Source organism: Globicephala melas, chromosome 15, assembly GCF_963455315.2.
Source record: "Globicephala melas chromosome 15, mGloMel1.2, whole genome shotgun sequence".
Lineage (NCBI taxonomy): Eukaryota > Metazoa > Chordata > Mammalia > Artiodactyla > Delphinidae > Globicephala > Globicephala melas.
Window position 1 is genome coordinate 77,044,190 of NC_083328.1, and position 24,402 is coordinate 77,068,591.

The following is a 24,402-nucleotide window of genomic DNA, read 5'->3' on the forward strand; positions in this document are numbered from 1 at the left end:
TTTGAAATTCTGTTAGCACTACCTTCAAAATACACCCAGAATCCAAAAATTATTCTCGTCTCCACTGGTACCACCAGAACCCAAGCTGCTCACTGTGATTGTCTATTTACATTTCTATTCCCCCTCGAGATTCTGGGAGCTCCGTGAGGGCAGGTCTGTATCCCCAGAACTTAAGACCTTCCAAAGTACATATTAGGTAATTATCTGCATTGACCATTAAAACCAAAGTTGAAAACCTGAACTAAACCCATCCTTAAGAATTCCCCACTAAAGGCAATACGAGTAAAAATAAGTAAAAAAACTGAGCAGGGTTTATTTTTTAAAATAGTTGGTGTGAATAGCTCAGAGAAACATCAAAAGCCAATTTCTCAACAACGTGCAACTCTTCAAGTCAGAAAATTTAATTTTAGGAAGAATAAAGCAGGGATGGATCGAGAACTGAATGAATGATTTGAACATAGAATATTTCACTGCAGGGGACAGAGAAAACAGGGGACAGGCTCCAGAGTATAAAGTGCCTGGTACTTACTGAAGTAAAGGATTCATAACACTGGGGGTTTTAGATGGCACAGGGGTGTGCATTCTTGATTTTAGTAATATGTATGTATTTGAATGAATATTAGAAAAACATCTGATTTTCCTAGTTAAGCTCATGCTATCGTAAGTTTCCTGACTCAATGCTTTTATTTAAGGAAAAAAAAAAGTGAATCTGGTCAAAGAAAAAGTGTAAAAAAAATAGTATGTGTGGTATTCAGGTGGCTGGTATACTCATGATTGTTGCTGGGGTAACATTATTTTAAGGACCTGGACCAGTGGTTGAGAAACCAGTTCTCTAGCTCTTTGGATGCACAAGCTTGCACAGTGGTACTCGCTTAGGACAACTCAGTTGACAATGGCCATCCTTCATGTTTGAATTATGTGAAACTGCTGCCATGTCAGAGCTGATTGGCTCAAGGCTGTGCTCCTGACTTAAGCTGGGCCAATCAGATTCTCCTTTAAACGTTTAGGGACCCAGGGAGACCCAACGAGGTTCTGAGTATGGTTTGGACTGTGAACTTGGTTGTTTTGGGGTTGCTATATTTTGCTATGGGATGGAGAAGCTGAGTTAGCTGTGAGAGAGGAAGACAGGGAGAAGAAAAACGTAGGTGCACAGAGAAAAATAGAAATGAGAGGTAGAAGGCCCTGGTCACTCTTGTTTTCCAGGTTCCAGTCCCTTCCTGGTTAGGCTGAATTTTTACCCTTGGGCTTTATGAAACACCTTGGCATCCTGATACTGAATCTCCACCTGCCAACCCATTTCACCTCCAGCGCTGTAGTCATAGGCTTGTTTGAATTATTACTGTTCCTTGTAACAAAGACCTTCTATCAGTGAATATTGAGCAGGTTATTTACTTTCTGTGTGCCTCAGTCACTTCATCTGTAAAATGGCAGAAGCTGATTAGTGTTTTCCAAAGTGCAGGATAATCACTGGAGAAAGATGAGACCTTAAGTCTTATTTAGAGCTAATATCAAATAATATTGAATGACACAGTGATTTTTTTTCTAATTTTCTTCCAATCAAGGAGAAAGTTAGTTTGATTCTAGTACGTTTTTAATACTTTTCTAATGCCTGTTAATCTCTTTTTTAAAAATAAATTTATATATTTATTTTTGGCTGTGTTGGGTCTTCATTGCTGCGTGCAGGCTTTCTCTAGTTGCAGTGAGCAGGGGCTACTATTCCTTGCGGTGCGTGGGCTTCTCATTGCGGTGGCTTCTCTTGTTGCGGAGCATGGGTTCTAGGCACGCAGGCTTCAGTAGTTGTGGCGCATGTGCTCAGTAGTTGTGGCTCGCGGGCTCTAGAACACAGGCTCAGCAGTTGTGGCGCATGGGCTTAGTTGCTCCGCAGCATGTGGGATCTTCCCGGACCAGGGCTCGAACTCGTGGTCCCTGCATTGGCAGGCGGATTCTTAACCACTGCGCCACCAGGGAAGTCTCTGTTAATTGCTCTTTTAAATGAAGAAAAAGGAGACATCAGATTGGGAGCCTTTAAAGGCTGTAGTATCCAGCCAGAAATTGCTATCAATTTTTTTCATTGAATTTATTTTTTAATGTTACTATTCATCATTATAACTCTTGTTTTAATCCTGGTTTTTCATTCATGGTAGTGGGACAAAACTTCCTTTAAAAATAACTAAAAAGTGGAGGAAAAGGAACAGCTATTCCATGCAGTAGAATGACAATTATAAATGTAGGATGATGGAAATAGAAAATCACCATTTGGCAAACACCTCAGTAATAATTATTGCAGGCAAGAGTCATCAATGGGCACTAAAGTTAGTGGGCAAAAATAAGATAAGAAGCAAGATATTTGCACTGTCAAAGAATCTCCCCACAAAACATTTATTAGTACAAAGGAAGAAAAAGTTTAACTTGACAGTGGAGAAATTACAGACACTGCCTCAAACCTAATGATCAAAGTTAATAGCCCATTATGTACCTTGTGATATGATGCACTGAGAAGGGCACGAAGCTCTCGTGGTATTCCCAAAAATGCAGGATTTCAGTCTAATCATGAGAAAACGTCAGACAAACCCAAATCGAGGAATGTTTTTACAAAATAACTAACTGGTTGGTGCTCTTCACACATATCAAGGTCATGAAAGAAAGTGAGGAATTGTCACATTGGAGGGAACTAAAGAGACCATGACAATTACTTGCAATATGTAATCCCAGATTATATCTTGGATCAAGATGGATGGGTGTTGAGGGGACACAGGTGAGATTTGAATGAGATCTATAAATTGCTTAATAGTATTGTGTCAATGTTAATTTTCTGCTTTTAGTAACTGGACTATAGTTGTGTCAAATGGAGACATTTGGGGGATCTGGGTAAAGGGTACAGGTATACTATTTTTGCAACTTTTTTTCTTAAGTCTGAAATTATTTCAATATGAAAAGCCAAAACTCTAGAACCACATTTTTTCTAGATCAGTCATTCTCAAGGAGGGAAAGATTTGTACCCAAGGGGTCATTTGGCAATGTCTGGAGACAATTTTGGTTGTCACACCTAGGAGGAGGATGTTACCGTCATCGAGTAGATAGAGGTCAGGGCTGCTGCTAAATATCCTGCAATGCACAGGACAGCTGCTTACACCAAAAATTTATCAGTTGCAAAATGTCATTAATGCTGAGTTTTATAAACCCCGTTCTAGAATGACTCAGTTTTAAAATAATATATAAAAACAAAGAATGTTAAGAAAAATAATAGTATAGGAGCTATGTGAATATCATTGTGCAGTTGGCATGCAAGTGTCTAAGCCTCATTAGAATCTGATCTCTGCATTTCTACTTGGGTCTAACATTTTGGATCCTGTGAGTTTAGGAGCAGTGCCATTCAAGGTTAGAGGTGACAGGTGGGAAGCTTTGTGACCACACACTGTGAGTGGTCATCATTAGTAAACTATTTTCTTTCATTTCCCTGGTCCAAAGTGAGCACATCAATCTGACCATTTCTAATGAGATATAGGATAATACCGTGTGGACGACTCTTGCTGTCAGCCACTGCCTGGTGGGCTTAGCAAAAGAAATGATCCTTCATTAATTAACCTTCACTTTCTATGTAGATTCACTCATTGAGATGCAGGTAATTAAGCCAAGGTCATTTCAAGGACTGACAGGGAAAAAACAGCAGTTAGAAGGTGGTGGAGTTTTTTGGGTAGAGTACTTGGAATTCTATTTTTATCTTTGGGCAGAATTGCGGAATCATCTTTTCCTGACTTTTAAATGATCTAACTTTTTTTAGTGGAGTATCTCTTAAGTTCACCTCAAAACCATATCTCAAGAATTTTTAAAGATTTAGGTTATAGGTACCTCCTGCTGGTTTATAAATAAATATTAAGGTAAAAATTTAATTTTGGGGGTGTATAAACTATGTAAAGTAAGGGTAATAGAATTATGTTGAAGAGGAGAAAACAGAGAAAACACAGTTTTGTGGAATGCAGTTGCTCCTATCTCTTAGTTTGAGCTACATATTTTGTGTGTTTTTTTTTTTTTTTTTTTTTTTTTTACTGCTTATAGTATCTGGCCTGTATAATACATTACAGTGGTTAAGAATGTGGATTTAGAGTTAGGTAAGGGTAAGTGCATGTTGTAGTTCTAGGTAAGCATAGAATCATGTTGTAGTTCTTCCCTTAATTTAGACCTTGGGAAATTCATTTCACTTATCTGGCCTTGGTTTCCTCATCTGTAAAATGGATCTAATGCTGGTTAGATCCAATCTACTCCCAATATTGTTGACAGGATTCAGTGAAATATGACCAGTGTAATAGCCAGCAGTGCATTCTTGGAGGCGTTCATAGGGATGATAGCTACATCTTAAGTAGTGCTTGTCATATGCCAGGTAATATTCTAAGGGCTTTACCTAGACCAACTCATTTAAGTCTCCCATCAGCTTTCTGAGTTAGATACTGTTACTGTATCTGTTTTATAGATGAGGGAGCTAAGACACAGAGAGGTCAAGTAATTTGCTCTAGGTAACAAATCTACAAGCAGCAGAGCTGAAATTTGAACCCAGGCATCTGGGTCTAGAGTTTGCCTTCTTACCACTGGATGGAACCATCTCAGTAAATTGTTGGCTTTTATTATTATTCTCATTCCACGTGATGTCTTAATAATATATTGCTAAAGTGATCCCACTCACGAATACTTTCTCCTTGGGAAAAGAGGTGGTTCTTGGGGGTGCAGGCCTAGTGAACTCTTCCAGGCCAACAATAACCATATCACAAATGCCAAGAAAAGCCCATTTTATTTTATAAAAAATATCTAATAGCCGTTGAGAAGCATCGCCCCCAAGTGGAAGGCTGAGTCATGACAAGACAGCATTGGCTAGCCTTCTGGAATTTGCTGTGATTTTCCTTTTCCATCCCGGCTCCTAAAATTCACTTTTAAAAAAGATGTTTGCCATGTCATAGTTTCAAAGCCATTTCAGATTCTGACATGAACGTACTTGGAATTGAGGTGTTATATTTAAGGTTACCGTATTACAGTAGATGCCAATGACGTTTAGGCTTATTAGTACCTCTTAAAGTAGATAAGAATTTCTCAGCTTGCCTTGCTAAGCACTTTACTTTTAATCATAATGATGAAATGCTTAATTTGTAAAACATATACAGCATCAGAAGTAAGGCCATTCAGTATATCTAATACTGCCTACAGTTATTAAAGTCAGTTTTTATCTGTTTAAACAGGTCATAAAAAAAGTAAAATCTGAAATAAAGGACTAACTCTCTCCTTACTATTATATCTAATACCTGTTCAAAGTTCTGATTAGGAATCAGTGCAAACCAGGAGAGAGAGAGAATAACTTAAAGGGCAGAAATAAAGTTTCAGCCTGACCAGCATTTGTGTTCTAGTCAAAGTTGGTCAACCTTTAAATGAGGCAGTGTTTTTCATTAACTTACACCAAAACCACATCAAATCGAAAAATTTCCTCACACACCCATGTCATACCTAGCCATTTTCTCAACCTGGAGGCTCATTTCTGTCCCCTGACTACTCCCAACTAGAGATAAGCTGAGGAAATTAATCTAATTTATTACACTTTTGCTTTTTTCCTTCTTTCTGTTATTCTTACTTCTTCCTCTAATTCTTTCATTTTGTGACATCACAGCAGCATGTGATGTACACACATACAAACACATGTGTGCACAAATACAGCTGCATGTTAGAAGCCAACATAATGTGAATAAAACCTTTGGCTCTTGTAACATAAGTGTAAACTCCTTGCCTTACGGAGAAATACTATTTTATTCTTCTAAAAATTAATTTTATTAATTTAAAAAGTTAATAAGAGTACTACTGCATGTTTTGTAATAAGTGAAGTCGTGGAGATATGTTTAAAAGCCCTCTTCATCGTCAGTGTTCTGAGAACATCGTGTTAAAAGCTTGATGGTTATGGGTCTGTATGTGTCTGGGCACATACAAATCTACACATACTTGACCTCTCTGTGCCTCAGTATCATCATCTGTAGAGCAGGGCATAGATAGATCTCAAATCTCTTTTCCATAATTCTGAACCTCAAAAGGTTTTGAAAGCTGAAAGTATTTTCATCGTTCACCCGGAAGCAGAACCTGCCCTATACTGACATGAGGCTACTTATAGTCATTATTTATCCCATTTAGCATGAGTGTTCAAATGTTTTGATGTAGAAACATCCATTTTTTTAAAATTAAAAGGTGCTGTCCCAGACCCCACTGTTAAGTAGTCCATGGTTAAGCTTCTCGGGGTGGCAGCCTCCGAGAGGGCCCTCGATCTCCTGGTGATCGTGCCCTTGTGGAGACTCTCCCCTTGAATGTGGGCTGGACTTTTTTTTTTTTTTTTTTTGCGGTACGCGGGCCTCTCACTGTTGTGGCCTCTCCCGTTGCGGAGCACAGGCTCCGGACGCGCAGGCTCAGCGGCCATGGCTCACGGGCCCAGCCGCTCCGCGGCATGTGGGATCTTCCCGGACCGGGGCACGAACCTGCATCCCCCGCATCGGCAGGCGGACTCTCAACCACTGCGCCACCAGGGAAGCCCTGAGGTGGACTTTCTGACTTGCTTCTAAGAAGTAGAATCTAGCAGAGGTGAAGGACTGCCACTTCCAAGATTAGATTAGATGGGGCGTCACTTCTGTTTTGGGTGCTCTCATCCTCTCTTGGATTGGTTGGAAGCAGATCTTCCTTACCTACTTCGTAGAGTTTTTAGAATAATTAAATGAGATAATACTTGTAAAGTACTTAGAATCATACCTGACACGTTGAAGTGGTCAATAAATATTAGTTACTGTTAATCTTCCCAAGATTTTTTTCCTATTTATTTACTAAATGAGATTATACCACTACTTCAGCTACTGATTGCTATTACTACTTTTATAGGCCCATTATTCTGCAGCTTGCCTGTTTGTCTTTTTTTTTCCAATTTAACAATGTTTTACATAGAGTGTTCCAGGTCAAGATACATAGATTTAAATTATTTTAAAAAGACCAATCAAATTCTCATCTGATCAACATTTATGTAGTATCTAGTTACTTTTTTCTTTGTTTTGGTCACTACAGACAATGCCTCAAAAAACATCTTGAGAATATTTTCAACTCAGCTGAGTAGAAAGAATCCAGTTTTTTAAAAAGTTAGATTTATAGAGGAATAATTTACATACAGTGAAATTCAGCTCTTTTCATGTTCATTTCTATATGTTTTGACAAATGTGTACAGTTGTGTAACTATCACTGTCATCAAGCTATGTAACAATTCCGTCATTCCCCAAACAAGTTCAATTTTGCCTAATATCTTTTGTTTAAAAAAGTACAACTAAAAAATAATATCAGTGCAACATTTAGGCTATAACCATGTAAACTACCCCCACCCCACCCCGACATTAAAAGAAAAATCCAGCCAAACTGGAATGGCTTTTCAATTACTCTCAAGTTTTTAAACCTTTGCCAAAAGTGTTTGAGCTTAATTAAGTTAAAATATTTCAAAGGGAGCCCAGTTGTAATAATTTGTTTATAATACAAGCTTCTCTTTGATCATGGATGTTCACTTTTATAGAAACCCTGTTATCATTCTTGGGATAAGGGATAAAGTAAATTAACTTCATGTTGGAAAAAAATACAGGAAATTAAAGAAGTACCTGAGGTGAACTGCCTTAGTAATAACAGAAAGATGTGACTTTACAGAGCCAGTGGGCCAGTGGAGTAGAAACAGAGTCTGTGGGGGAATAGTGTGAATTGCTTAGATATTATGGATACAGTATATTAAAAAGATAGCTTTTAAAAATGTGCTTAATATCCCTCCTTCTGGTCTCAGCATGAACCCTCCTAGTTCCTGCAAAAGACAAACATTGCCTTGAGAAAGTGAATTTAGTAAACAGTGGTGCAGTGATCTTCCTTTATTTGGCTGGAAGGAATAGGGAAGGATTTTACATCTGTGCTAATGGGCATCCCAAGCCAGAGGAAATTCAGTGCCACTTTTCCAATATTTCCTTTCGAAAAATTCTTATTTGCTTTGAAGAGTAGGTACATATTTAATCTAGTTGTATTTAAAAATCTGAGTTTCGGGCTCCCCCCTGTCCTTCCTGCCATTTCCTCCCTTTTGGGGGCTTAATTTTGTTTTCTTTTTGACAAATCATGAGCATTAAGAAAAGATAGGTATATTACCATTAACTGAAGAATAGCTGGAACGCTCAGAGCATTTTGGGCTGGAGTGAGCAAGGATTTGAATTAAGATATCAGCAATGAGGTATTTTTGAGAAAACAGTGTTTCTTTCTTTCTTTCTTCTTTACTAGAGACCTAGATTTGGATACCAACTCCACCACTTAAAAGCTGTGAGCATGTCAGAATTTTACTTACCCTCTCTGTAACTCAGTTTTCACATCTGTAAAATGGGATTCATATATTCTTCACAGGAGTATTGGAAATATCAAGAGAATAGGTGTGCAAAAGGACTTTGCAAACCATAAAGCACCTTATAAATGACAGAAGAAACATTTGTGGAATTTAAGTCCTGGGACTTGGGTTAGATCTGGGGTCTGCCCTTCACCAGCTATTTAACCTCCCCAAGTCTCATATTCTTTACAGATGAAATGGGGATAATACCGTCTCATTAGATTATTGAGGCTTTAATGGAGTTTATGTATGTTAAAGTGTTCTGTAAATTCTAAAGCAGGAGTTAGAAAACTTTTTCTGAAAGGGTCAGATAGTAAATGTTTGAGGCTTTGCAGATTGTATGATCTCTGTTGTAACTACTCAACTCTGCATTTGTAGTGCAAAAGCAGCCATAGAAAATACGTAAGTGAGTGAATATGGCTGTGTCCCAATAAAACTTTATTTCCAAAAACAAGTGTGGCCCACTGGCCATAGTTTACCAGTTCCTGTTCTAAAGCACATGATGCAGCTTTGTTGAGTTCAAATAATGCATCGGAAGTGGAGGATTACCACTGCTCATTTATTTAGCCCCTCAGATTGCTATAGGGGAATGAAGTAGTGTTATAGGTTAGTAGAATGTGATCAAATGGGAGTGTGGTGAGGAATATGAACTAGTCAATAAATGGTGTGAGGGCTTTGAAGGAAACATTAATTGGATTCACATCTCAAATTACAAATTTGAGAAATTACAAATGATTAAACATTTAAATGTAAAAAAAAAAAACAACCAAAAACAACAACCCATAAAGCACTAGAAGAAACCATGAGATAATTGCTTTGTAAACTTGGGCTAGGAGCAGAGCTTTGAAATCCAGGAACCATACAAGAAAAAGATGGATAAATGAAGCATACTACTAAAATATGCATGATCAAAAATTCCAAGGTAGAATGGACAAGCAACAAGGTCCTATTTCATAGCATAGGGAACTATAGTCAATATCCTGTAATAAACCATAATGAAAAAGAATATATATATGTATAACTGAATCACTTGGCTATACACCAGAAACTAACACAACATTGTAAATCAACTATACTTCAATTAAAAAAAGAAAAAAAATCCAAAGGCAAAGTAAACTGTCAGAGGAAAATCTGGAAAATATTTCAACTTAGAACACAGGCCAAAAGCTCACCTCCTAATATATGAAGAGTTCCCAGAAATTGACAAGGAAATGACCAACAACCTAAACGGAAAATGGTTAAAAGATACGAACAGACGGTTCACAGAAAAAAGAATATGATAAAGGGAAAGCTAAGAATAGAAGCTGACGGAAGTCCTGAGGCAGTGGAGCCCCTGAATTATTTGACTCTGGAAGTACACACCTCCCCACTTACTGTGGTGTGAGACAAAAATGCATATTATTTGAGCGACTTTGATTCTACCATTCTGTTGTGTATTGCCAAAAACATCTTATTGATACAGAAATTAATGGCCAGGAGTCCCTTTCCCTAATATTAGGAAGTTAGGTAAAGTCTTCTCGAATTTATTTTTTTTAAAGATTTTTTTTTGATGTGGACCATTTTTTTAAAGTCTTTATTGAATTTGTTATAGTACTGCTTCCTTTTGTTATGTTTTGGCTTTTTGGCCACGAGGCATGTGAGATCTTAGCTCCTCGGCCAGGGATCCTACCTGCACCCCCTGCATTGGGAGGTGAAGTCTTAACCACTGGACCGCCAGGGACGTCCCAAAGTCTTCTTGAATTTAGATTCCAACCCATCCCCAGAGAGAATGAAGTAGAGAATCTGGAAGTAGCTGAGTTTAAATCCTGATATGGCGGATTAGTCACTAATTTGAATGAATTTTCTTAGAAAGAATGCACTGATTATCTATTGTTGCATAGCAAATTACTCCAAGAGTTTGCAGCTCAAGACAAAACAGAACAAATTTATTATATGTCCCAGTTTCTGTTCTGGCTCAGAGATTGTCGTGAAGTGTAGTCAAGATGTTGGCCAGGGCTGCAGTCATCTGAAATATGACTGGGGCTGGGGGAGCTACTTCCGTGACGGCTCACTCGCGAGGCTGCTGGCTGGAAGCCTCAGGTTCTCAATCATGGAGCCTCCCTTTTCCCCCACCTCTCGCCCCCTGAAACACACACCCATGGGCTACTTGAGTGTCCTCACAACATGGCATCTGGCTTCCCACAGAGCAAATATTCCAAGAGGATAAAGCAGAAACTGCGAAGCATTTTAGGGTCTAGTCTCAGAAGTCATATACCATCATTTCTATGATATCTTTTAAGTTACACAGGTCAGCCCTATTCTGTGTGAGAGGAGACCACACAAGAAGGCAAAGCTCACTGGCGGCCATCTTGACAGCTGGTTACCATAAGTGACTATATTTATTTCTTCTCTTATTGCTCTGGGTTAAGCTCAGTTATAGGAAAATAAAGTTATATGTATATCTTTGATTGTAAAATCTGTACAATGAATTTCTCTCAATAGGTCTGTGATAGGAACTGGGTCACAGATAGAAAGTGAGTGTGTCTTCTAATGAGATCCTACTGCGAAATTTCTCTAAGTTTTTGTTATGATTGAATTCATATGTTTTGCTAGATAAGCAGGGATAAGTTTTGCATCATGTTTATACATTTTGGGAGCTTATTTTGTCAGGCTTTCTCACTATCTTGTAAATGTGGACCTTAGAATGCATAAGCAAAGCCAGAATTCCCCTCTCCCCTCTCTCCCACACTCACTCAGAATTTCTGGCACCATCTCTACAAATAAATGAATGATCAATTAACTCCTGAAATTCCCACTCTTTAGAGCAGAGCCCAGGTAGTTTTATCTGGAAAAATTTTCACCACAGGTGTTCCTATCGCCCAGCGCAATTGTAGAAAATCTCAATGACATTCTCATGAATAATCTGGATTTAAGCAATGAGCATCATGGTGAACTCAACGGAAAGAATTAATTGCAAAATGTGCCCCCAAGTAGCTAAGTAAATTAACTTGCTATATGGGATGAAATGTGTTAAACCAATTAAATTTTAGAGAGCATCTGTCAAAAATAATGATTTTTGTTTTTAGAGTAGTGAATATTAAGACATTTCTAAAAGTAGTTGAACAGCAGGATCGATAGTCTATTTAGATGGATTCTAAACTGTGTCAAGAAAATTACCATCAAATGGTGAGAAGACCCTTCTCCCCATTTGTGCTATAGCATCTATTCATTCCCTCAACAAATATTTCTTAAGGACCCTGTATGGGCTAGGCTTTGTCCACAGTCGTATGCAGATGGACAACACCCAAATGCCTTTACATAATTAGAATAAAGAGGACAACATTTATTTTGAAATAAAAGAGGTGGGGACTTACCTGGTGGTCCAGTGGTTAGGACTTCGCCTTCCAGTGCAGTGGGTGTGGGTTCAATCCCTGTTAAGGGAGCTAAGATCCCACATGCCTAGCAGCCAAGATACCAAAACATACAAAAAAGAAGCAATATTGTAACAAATTCAATAAAGACTTTAAAAATGGTCCATATCAAAAAAATCTTAAAAATAAAATAAAATAAGAGGAGTTAGGAGTATGGGAGGGAATTTTAACAAAGCTATTTTTTTTTTAAACAAAAACTTCTTAACTTTATTTGATCCTGCACGAGACCATTCCTGACAATCTTTTCTATTGATTTTTAGAGGAATACATACATACATACACCCACATATATACACCCATGTGTGTTTGTAGTGTTTTCCCTGGGTTATCATGAGCATGTGTTACTTTTATTAAAAATTAGAAAGAATACGAGAAATACAATATTTACCCATGATATCGCCACATAGCCATTGGTAATATTTTATTTCTATCCAAGTTTTTCTATCATCATAGGAATGCATAAAACCTAATGAAATTGGCATCATACTAAATTTTTTATTTTGTAAGCTGTTTGAAAATCCAGCAAATTATTCATGATAATTTTCCAATGTCATTAAATAGACTTAGAATATTTCAAATGTTCTCATTAACTAATTTTGTTGATTGTTGCCAGGTTCTTACCATTAGAAGTAATGTTGCAATAAACATCTTTGTGAATAATCCTTGTGCATGTGGGACACACACAAGTTTCTAGGAGTGGATATAAATATTTTAACATATTTTAAGGAAAGTGATACTTAATTATGGTTCCAATTTATGCTTCCATTTGTAGAGCATGAATGCTTGTCTCACTATGCCACCCTCAACAGTAATAAATATCTTCTTTGTTCAGATATGCCAATTTTATTCACATTCTTTTATTTTGTAATTATTGACTAAAGATAAAATTGAGCTTTTTCTTGTTTATTTGCCACATGTGTTTTTCCTTTTATAAATTGTCTGCTCATGTTCTTTACTCATTTTTCAAAGGGAGGCATTCTTTTCTAGTTGACGATGAGGGAGAGTACCCTTTTTATTAAGATCATAATCTTTATCACAATATTGCAATGCCATTTAATACCTGGCAGTTTGCATTTTATTGTTACTTACGGTATTTTTGACATATACTTCTTTAATTAGTTGAATCACACAATTATAAATTTTAAAATAAATATAAAAGTCAAAAAGTCTCAAATTTGTTTTACTGAATGGATTTAACTTGAAATTGCCTCCTCTCCCCAATTTCCCCAGGTACATTTACTGGATAAATGATTTACATGTTGCCTAGTTGTACACTAACTTCTTCCATAGTCTATAGTTGTTCATGGGATGCCTATTCAGACCCGATAACGACTGTCACCTCAGATTATTCTTTGTACTCACTTATTACTCTTCTATTTTCAAGGACATCTGGTCTTTGCTCACTGCCTTATCCTTCTAGACTGATTTTACTGGGCTCAGAGGTGTGTTGAAATTATGCCGGTAATGAGGGAATTGATGAGGAGGATGACAGTGGCTTGGAGCGGGAACTGAATTGGTCTTGACCGTTCCCTGGGTCTCACAGTCCATCTGTTGGCAGAATTGATCGTCCTTGCTCTACCTACAGCTGCCCCAGCTGCCCACTCACTAAGGTTACCTCCTATCAACTTATACAGATGTCCTGTGTGGGGTCTCTTTTGATCTATGTTGGATGAAGAACTGATTGCAGCAGGAGACGAACCCGGGGTGTAGTACAGTTACCCAGGAAGGAAATGGCAATGCTTTGGATGAGGCTGGTAGCCATAGAGAAAAGCACTGGCCCAGACTTGAGATATATTTTGCAGATTTGAGGTTTGAGATATTTCCTAGAAAGACTTACTGGGAGATAGGAAATGAAGGATTTGGAAAAGTGTTGAATCAAGATTAAAAAAAAAAAAAAAAAAAGAAAGAAAGATCTTCTCTGGTGGCGTAGTGGTTGAGAGTCTGCCTGCCGATGCAGGGGACGCGGGTTCGTGCCCCGGTCCGGGAAGATCCCACATGCCGCGGAGCAGCTAGGCGCGTGAGCCATGGGCCGCTGAGCCTGCGTGTCCGGAGCCTGTGCTCTGCAACGGGAGAGGCCACAACAGTGAGAGGCCCGCGTACCAAAAAAAAACCCCCCAAAAACCCCAACAAACTAAAGTAATGCCTATTCATTGTAGAAAATCTGAAGATATAATAAAAGCATAAAAAAACCTCTTATCCCATTAAAAATATCTTAGTGTATTTCCTCTTAAGCTTTCATCTATCGCTGGAAATAAAATTAAGGTTCTGACTCTTGGTCTGGATTGATTTAAACCAGATTTGGAGGGTGGATTTATGATGACCTCCCATGAAATAAAGATTGTGTACCATTTACAAAATCTGTTTTTGAAGGACAGCTCAACAAAGCTAGTCGTCATGGTTTAGGAGAGTTGAAACTCTGGTAGAACGTACAGCTGAGTGAGCATTGACTAAGAGAGATGCATATTTATTAAGATATCACGGGCAGAGGAAACATGGAAATATGGGTCCCTGGCTGAACGTCTCAGTTATACACGCTTCTGTGCTCTGTGTTGATTATTTTGATTACATTTTCTTACATGGGCTGCTCTATGGAATGCTCACAGGTGAACAGAAGCAGAGATTTCTTAATTTAGTGCTGCTTGTCCAACACTCGGGAGGTTAAGTAATTTACTTACATCTATCTGTCAATATCTATAAATCTATTTTCATTTTTATATCAAATAGAGATAGCCGTTTGTGTGTGTCAAAGCCCGCATTTTCCCTCAACATTATGTCACAAACATTTTCTGATTATTGCTGGTGTATTTTCAGCATTTATTCTGTAACTCACTTACTGAAATTTTATTTCTAATTGCTTTTCCATTGATCCTCTTGAGTTTTCTACAAGATGGTCATATAATCAGCCAATATTTTTGTCTTACCCTTTCCACTAATTATACTTAGAATTATCTTCTAGTCTAATTTTATTAGCCAGGTTAAAAATTTAATAATATTGACAAGAAGAGAGTCTTTTACCTTTCTGTCCTGCTTCTGGCTTTGATGGAATGGCTTTTAGTGTTTCTAAAGTATGATCTTTGTCTGTTGATTTGAGATAATAGTCTTCATTAGGTTTCAGAAGTTCACTTTTATCTCAAGTTTATTAAGAGTTAGTTGTTACTGTTCATTCAGAAGTTAATTCTGAATTTTATCTAATGTCTCTTCAGATTAAGATGATTGAAATTATGATATTTTTATGGTTTATATTTTAAAATTATTTTGTGCTCCAATAATAATGCTTTTAGACAAACAATAATTTTTATTTTGAATATGTAACACTTGTTTGTAAAGCACTTCTTGACTATCTTCTATATTCAGATCCTGTGGTGAGTGTCTGGAATACAACCAAGAACAAAGAAATGGTGCTTTCCCTAATGAATTTAATAATCTAGTGGGGGAAAACAGAAAAGAAAGTGTGATTTTTGAAGTTTCCTTCTTTCTTGGATGTGATTGCAGGTGGCCAACATACGTTTTAGAAGAATGGAGCTCTAATTTTAAAATGGAAGACAGCAGGATGATAGGATGTAACACAGAGGATCTGGCTTTTAAAATGAGTGGTTTTAGGAAAGAACTTGCTTTATGGTAGAAAAGACCAACTTAAACTTAAAATATTTTCAGAAATATATTTATGACTCTAGGAAAGGCGATACAATCCAAAGTTCATTACTTCACCGATGGTCAAGCCTCATTGACTTCAACCAAGTCAGTGATCCTGTGTTGATGTTTTGGCTAACTCTGCTTATGATCTTGTTAAAAGTAGATGTGTCTCTAGAAAAAGAGGTTTTAGTATTTTTAATGCAAGTGATTTTCTATTAAGAGATGACTCTCATCCCTAGACCCAGATATAATAGATATTGCTGGTTGCCTGGATATTACCTATAGTCCCTTTTTTGTACTAATAAAACTCTGATTTTCTTTGGGGAAGAAGTATGCCCAGCTAAAATACTTACAACCAAGACCTCCTTGAAGCAAGGGATGGCCAGTGGACCCAGTTTTATCTAGTGAGATATAGGCAGCAGGGGTTATGGGAGAGGTTTTGCAAAAAGATTTAGTCCTGATGGGCACATTCTGTATAGGCCCTTGCCCCTATGATTTTCCTAGAACACAGATATGATGCCTGGAGATTCAGCAGCCATGAGGGTAAAACATACACTCTAAGAATGAAGAAGCAAGATGTAGAAGCCTTGATCCTTGCTGATACACACACGCAACGGAAGCAGCTCAGAATTGTCTACCTTTGAATTTCTTGTTACCTGAAAAAAAATAGACCTGTGTGTTATTTGAGTTTTTTGTTACTTGCAGCTAAACACTTTTCTAATCAATACACAGGCATTATTTAAAAATAAAAAGAAGAAAATTGTGCCACATGGTGGAGCTAGCTCCATCAGGACAAATTTTGTTAACAAGACTGGTCATATACAAGAATGTATTTTCTTTTGAAAAAAAATTTTTTAAATTTTGTATTGGAGTATAGTTGATTAACAATGTTGTGTTAGTTTCAGGTGTACAGCAAAGTGATTCAGTTATACCTACATATACATGCATCTATTGTTTTTCACATTCTTTTCCCGTTTAGGTTATTACAGAACACTGAGCAGAGTTCCCTGTGTTATACAGTAGGTCCTTGTTTGTTATCTATTTTAAATATAGTCGTGTGTACATGTCAATCCCAGACTCCCAATCTATCCCTCCCGTAGACTGTTCCCCCCAGTAACCATAAATTCATTCTCTAAGTCTGTGAGTCTGTTTCTGTTTTGTAAATAAATTCATTTGTATCATTTTTTTTAGATTCCACATATAAGTGATATCACATGGTATTTGTCTTTCTCTGTCTGACTTACTTCACTTAGTATGATAATCTCCAGGTCCATCCCATTATTTCATTCTTTATAAATGGCTGAGTAATATTCCATTGTATATGTGTACTACATCTTCTTTATCCATTGATCTGTCAATGGACATTTAGGTTGTTTCCATGTCTTGGCTATTGTAAATTGTGCTGCAGTGGACACTGGTGTATCCTCTTGGACCATGTTTTTTTCGGCGTATTAAAAGCATATATTTTCAAAGTGTATGTCCATGAAAGCTCTTTGTAAGGTTTGGGAGAATATTGGAAGAGGATATTGGGAGAGTATCAAGAATAGAAGGAACTCTAGGGATCCATACCATTATTCTAAAACAAAAATTCACCTCTGGTATTTAGTGCTTAGCTGCTTTTCGGCTACTGGCCCCAGATGAAGCGGCAGCGTTAACATAATGCCTTGTACTTAGAGCCTCATGAATAGACCTCGATTGCTGATCACACAGCAGTTCACCTGTAAGTCCTCATAACCCCAACTTCAAAGGCTCATCCCATTTAGAAGGAATTCTTTTTTTGTTTGCAGTTTAAATGATATAAATACTCAGTGATCTGTAGACACCTCCTGCTGTTTCTGGTTTTCATCTCCAAAGAACAGGAGACTGTGTCACGTATTGCAGATTAAAAACTTATTTGCGCAAGGAGAATCTTACTCTTAAAAGTTCCCTGTTATTAATTGTAGTTTTATTATTGATCCTTTTAAGAAACACAAATGACTTTATTTTTTTAATGACTTTTAAAAAAAGATTTATTTATTTATTTTTAATTTATTTTGGCTGTGCCAGGTCTTAGTTGCAGCACGTGGGATCTTCCTTGCGACCTGAGGGACCTTTTAGTTGCAGCATGTGGACTTCTTAGTTGCGGCATGCATGTGGGATCTAGTTCCCCGAACAGGGATCGAACCCGGGCCCCCTGCGTTGGGAGTGCAGAGTCTTACCCACTGGACCATCAGGGAAGTCCCCACAAATAACTTGAAAATGTTTTCCTTCGGCACACCTCAGCAGATGGTGCACTCAGTGAATGGTTGGTTTGGGATACAACAGGTAGAACCCTAGGTCTTGGCCTTGTGAATAAGGCCAAGATGAGACCATCATATGAGGCAAAATTCAACAGTCTATATTAAATAGAAAACAAAAGAAAACAAAAATCATGACTGATAACTGAGTCAGGTTCATAGAATTTTTAACACTTGCCATTGGTAGTCAGGGTCATGGAAACCAAGTTTCTTAATTCTACTTGCCCATGATGAGGACAGACCTAAGTCTACATAATCCTGGCTACATGGCCACTCCATGTGAATCAATAACATGCTTGTGGGATAGCGTTAGTACTGGCAAAAAAATTCTTAGCTGAACATCTGTTTCAGCCAAATAAAGAACTTTCTTATCAACAAAATGTAACCATGTCCATGAGAATCTTTTTATCAATTCTTTATCTTTCTACAGGCACAGGCAGGAAAATTTTTAAGAGAAAGATGAGAGAGCTCCAGATGTTCTCTCCCTAGAGTATTGTCTTATAAAAATGTGTTTTCAGCTGTTTAGATGATTAGCAAACCACAGCGCAACTAGAGGTCTCTCAACTCATCACAAGGGTCAGACCTTCAAGATGATATGGGAAATTTCTCAAGGCTGTTGGAAAGAACTGTGTTTGCAAAATAAGAAAGGGAACTCCTTTTGTTGGGCACCTGCTCAACTGTAGACATTCTGCAAAATGCTTTCAGATATTTATCCACTCAACAACACTGTGAGGAAGGTACTAGGGTCTCTCTTTTATGGATGGAGGAATGGAGGTTCAAGATCACAGCTAGTACACAGCTGAGCACACATCCGTGAGCAGTTGGGTAGAGTGCGAATCTATATTCTTCCATCGAGCTGTGTTGGCCCAGTCTCACTGTAGGTGTCACAGCCTTGTTGGGGATATATGACATGAACATGTGCAATGTTAAAAAGCAATGAAGGGACTTCCCTGGCGGTCCAGTGGTTAAAACTTTGCCTTCCAATGCAGGGGGTGGGTGGGTGCGATCTCTGGTCGGGGAGCTAAGATCCTACATGCCTCGTAGCCAAAAAACCAAAACATAAAACAGAAGCAATATTGTTACAAATTCAATGAAGTCTTCAAAAATGGTCCACATCAAAAAAAAAAAAAATCTAAAAAAAAAAAAGGAATACAAGACCAAGGACATGAGGAGAATGCAGCGTGTGGTTAATAGACAAGTGAGAGTTAGGAGCTGTGAACTTGTTATGAACCAGAGCAACCTGGGAAGGCCTGGTCTCTCTGTAAGACTTAAGTAAATAGGTCCAGGTGAATTGTAGGCAGGCTGAAAGGTATGAATCTTGTGGGTGATAAGCACAAGGTATGCTTATCACATTGCTGATAGACCTGTTTGACTATGAAAAGTTTGTGAAGGAAGCTTGAGAGTAGACTTCAATGGACCTTGAATTTCAGGTTATCTACACTTTTATGTAGAAGGTCAGTTTTTCTCTGGACCTTCCTTTATCCCCCCACCCCCTGCCCCACCACCTTGGGGGTCCCGACACATTGTTAGGGGTTATGAAGTTCCACGTGAAACTTTACTTTTTATTTTCTAAATTTTAATGATAATTAGAAAATATTATAAGCATATCGTAGAAAACCAACCTTATCACTGTGTACTATCTCGTGACGGTGCTACCAAGTGGAGGCTAAAGGATGTCACAGCAGCCGCATGCATAAGGATCTCACGGTTTGAATAGAGGAAAGTTGTGGCCACTGAATCTGTACACAACATCCAGTAGGATGGACATACCAGACTTCTCCTACAGAGTGAATGTCCTACCTGTGTGAGCAGATCTCACTATGGAACTTACCAACTTGAAACACTTCAATATTGGACAGTACAGCTGTTAACACCCAAGGAAGAAATAACCTGCTTCTGAGACAGATGCTGTTGGTGCCCTGCCCATAGCTGGTTGGCACTCACTCTTCTTGCATGTGCCCAGGTGTCCAGCTACAAACACCTCTGACTCTTAGGGGCTTTCTCTTGGCAGGCCAGATGTGTTGGGGAGTTAATTTTGGGAGCAGCCATCCACCAATGACAAATGGGAATTGGAGGATAAATACCCCAGTTGCCTCCTTTCATGGTGGGTCATTTCTGAGGTTTCCAGTTGCCACTGAGCCCCAGTTGCCTGCAGCAGTAACCTGCCTATCACTGCATGCTGTATTAACCTCCCTTCCTTCTCTATATCACGTACCCACATTGCTTACCACTGCTTACTAAGATCAATTCTGAAACAAACCCCTGTATACAAATCTTTGTCTGAGGTTTGCTTCTAGGAAACCTAGCCTGATCCTGCTTCCAAAGCATTTGGAAGAAATATTCATTTGATGAAGATTCTCAGAAGAACACAATACTAACCTTATCTTTTTTTTTTTTTGGTACACGGGCCTCTCACTGCTGTGGCCTCTCCCGTTGCGGAGCACAGGCTCCGGACGCACAGGCTCAGCGGCCATGGCTCACGGGCCCAGCCACTCCGCGGCATGTGGGATATTCCCGGCGGGGCACGAACCCACGTCCCCTGCATCGGCAGGCGGACTCTCAACCACTGCGCCACCAGGGAAGCCCTAACCTTATCTTTAAGTGAACAAAATAGTTCTGCAGAGTTATCAATATATGCCTTAATAAAATTGACATACAAGGGTTATTCTTAGGTTTGGGTTCTGATTATCCTGAATTAGAAATAAAAATTACAGCCATTAATACAGTTTTAGACAGCATGCTTGTGAGAATGGCTATTCCTTACATTAGCATTATTAAAGTTGAAATACAGAAACAGGTTAAATACACAAACCCGAGATTACATCCTTCTGCTATTAAACCAAATATCAGCGATTTTTGTTCCAGCAAAATAACATAATCTGTCACATTAAATTAATGCTGGGAATTTAATTTTTATTGGTTTTGTAGTTGTGTTTGAATGTAATTTGAAAATTTATTCTGGATTTATAGTTATATCAAAGCTGTCAGTATAAGGAGTTTATAACTAGTTTTAGGTTTATACATATTGAAATTATAATGAATTTTTAAAATTACATTGAGGGTCCGTGAGAGTATATATATTTTCCTTTATAAAGGAGACTACTTGAGCCTAAGGAAAAACCTCTTGAGGTGATTGGGGAGCCCCTGGAAGGTTTTGATCAATAAAGGGACTTTGTGAAAATGATGTTTCCAGACAAATAAATGGAAGATGAATTTAAGTAGAGAGCAGCAGTGCCTGGATTACAGTAGAGGCACAATACTATTTTCAAATATTACATATATATATATATATATATTACTGCAAGTAGGAAATGGAGAGTTAAAAGAAATTCATGACTTTTTTTTAAACTTTTTTATTGGAGTATAGTTGATTCACAATGTTGTGTTAGTTTCAGGTGTACAGCAAAGTGAATCAGTTATACATATTCATGGCTCTTTGTATATGGGATGTGCATTAGTTCCAGGTCTGCTGGAGAAGAACCCCAAGACAAGAGTTCATGGACAAGTGATTTATTAGGGATGTGCTTCCAGGTGAAACAAGGAGAGATTTCAGGTGAAGTCCCCCAGAGGGAAACTGAAGCCTGACCCCACTTCTGTTTGGGGAACCATGGAATGTAGGTCATACTTCCAAGTTGATCTCAGTTTGAACTAAGGGAGCTGGGCTTTGACATTCCTACACCAGCCAATCATTGTCAAAGGGCTGCCACATTCCAGCACATCCAGCTTTCTGAAATCAGACAGTAGAGGTGACAGCCTGGAAGCTACAGCACCCATAAGCCAGGGAACAAGTGCACAGAAATGACAAAAGGGCATCTGTGTGCAGTGCCGACCATGTCCATCACCAAAAATAAAGCATCAAGGTGACTTGAGTGCTTTGACCTATGAGGTGACAAATGGACATCTCATTGAAAGAGAAAAGGAATTTGGGAGGGGTCCTGGGAAGGAGATGATGAGTCATGACCACTGGATTTTTAGGAATAATGAAACACTCAGAACCCATTTGCTCATCCACTGCTCTATTCCAAGCCGCCATCATTTCTTAGCCAGATCACAGCCTTACCAAATTACTTTCTTTTGCCTAAATATACCACTTGTGTGTTTACAACTCTGTGCCACTTTGTTCCCTTCCTGAGAGATGCCGTTTTCACCCTTTTCCATCCTTTTCATCCTTCAACAATCATTTCACATATTACCTGTTCTGTGAAGCCTATGCCAGAGTTAGTCAATGCCTCTTTTGTCTTCCCACAGTCCTCGGAGCTCACTGCTAGCAGAGCTCGTAGCATTCCACATTATTTGCCTATTCATGTCTGTCTCTTCAGGAAAGTGGAAACCATGTCTTATTCTTCTTGTATCTTCTGTGCCCATTAGTGATCAGGACTCTGCTTTCAGCTGTGATCTTCAAACCTCATTAACTGTAACCTCACAGTAAGAAATACAATATATGTTCATAACACACACACACACACACACACACACACACACACACTTGAAACAAAACTTTTTTTTTTTTTTTGGTACACGGGCCTCTCACTGTTGTGGCCTCTCCCGTTGCCGAGCACAGGCTCCAGATGCGCAGGCTCAGCGGCCATGGCTCACGGGCCCAGCCGCTCCGCGGCATGTGGGATCTTCCCGGACCGGGGCACGAACCCGCGTCCCCTGCATCGGCAGGCGGACTCTCAACCACTGTGCCACCAGGGAAGCCCGAACAAAATTTACTATGACAGAATGCCAAACACTCTGATATTTTCTATTCTGTTCTCTTCTATTCGTTATTCACATGTTCTGGACAAAGCCCACCAAACCAACTTACTTACTAATGACTCATGATTCTCAGTTTGCAAAACTCTGCTTAGCATAAGCTGAAGAACTATTTGTTGATCCGAATTGCAAAATATTGGCTTATTTTGAAGCAAACTTCAGATTTCATGTAATTTGATCCATAAATACCTCAGTATGCATTTCTAAAACATAAAAACTCTTTATTTCTTCATACTTAAAAATACAATTTTCACACCTAAAATATATGATAATTTCTTGGTATCAAGTATCCAGCCGGAGTTCAATGCCCCCAGTTGTCTCATAGTTTTTAAGAAATTGTATCTGATTCCCATTTCTCTTAGATTTCTTTTAATCTATTAGTCATTTCTCTCTCTTTCTTTCATCCTCATCACAACACTTTAGGTCTTCTGTAATGTAGGTTTGCTGTATTATTTGAGTATATTCAAATCTGCTAGACAAGACAAGAAAGCAAATGGGATGGATGAAGCTCATAAGAAATTTTAAGCATTGATGATAAATAATCTAGTGGCTTATGAGGTATAAGTGATACTCCCAGGCTGTGTTAAGAATGAATAATGAGTAAGGAAGAATCTTATGGAACAAAGGTAGAATTCATGAGATATGCTAAATATAGAGAGTAAATTGGTAATCCATAAGGATGATCGAAATGGAATAGATGGAATGCTTGGTGGAACAAACAAGAGTCTCACTTACAGACGGAAATGCACAGAAAGACCAAGTCAGAATGAATGATCATGACAGCTCTGGGTCGACAGCTATGTCATCCTTAAATCAGCCCCCTTTGGAGACCGCCAGTATGGTCCTGCTTTGTCCCTGCATGTGCTCTACCTAGAAATGCAGATAAAACCCATAGTGACTCAGCAGGCTAATTGGCTAGAGATAGCTGGGGACAGGTGTATTTGCCAGGATAGAGCAAGTGTGTGTCATTGGTCCCAAGCATCCTCTATTTGTGGTCCCCTTGCTCAGACCTCAGCTTTGGTCCTTAGAACCCCACTATGGGCTTGGGCGGGGCTGATGCAGGAGGGAGACACAGGATGCATGAATGTTTCCTAACCTATGACTAAATTGGTGTGGTGCTTCCACTTGCTTGCATTTTATTCCATGTGATACCCCATCTCTTTCCCTTTTCTTCTTTTCTTAAAAAATTAATTTTTAAAAAAGACTTTACTTTTTCAAGGAAATTTTAGTTTCATAGCAAAATTGAGAGAGAAGTCACAGCAATTTCCCATATATCCCTTATCACCAAACATGCACAGCTTCCCCCCATTATCAACATCACCCACCAGAGTGGTACATTTCTTACAATCAATGGGCCTGCACTGATGCGTCATTTTCACCCAAAGTCCATAGTTTACATTAGGGTTCACTCTTGGTGTTGTACATTCTGTGGGTTTGGACCCGTGTATGATGACACATATCTATTGTTATGGTGTCATACAGAGTAGTTTCACTGTCCTAAGAATCATCTGTGCGCCACATATTCCTTCCTCCACCCCCACCCTCACTTCTGGATATGTGTTTTCAGTTGATTTATTAAACTGTGATTCAAGCATCTTACTTTGGTCTGTGAACCTTTGTGTTCTGTGATAACTGGATTAGCTTCCCTGGCAATGTGCTTGGAGGTTACCAGTGCATTAAGGCAACTTCCCACACATCTTTAATGCAACCTAATTTTAAGATGCTGATTGTAATTCTTTTTAACTCACCTAATGCTGGACCCTGTTAGTTGCTGATCTAATTTCCTCACCATCGCCACCTCTACTTCTTTTCTGTAGAATCCTAGTTTGTTCAGATATCCACACCTTCTTCATTCAACCAGTTGCCTTAGGGGAAGCCAGCCCCATTCCAGTTCCTCAGTAAACCTGATTGGTGTAAGGTTTTC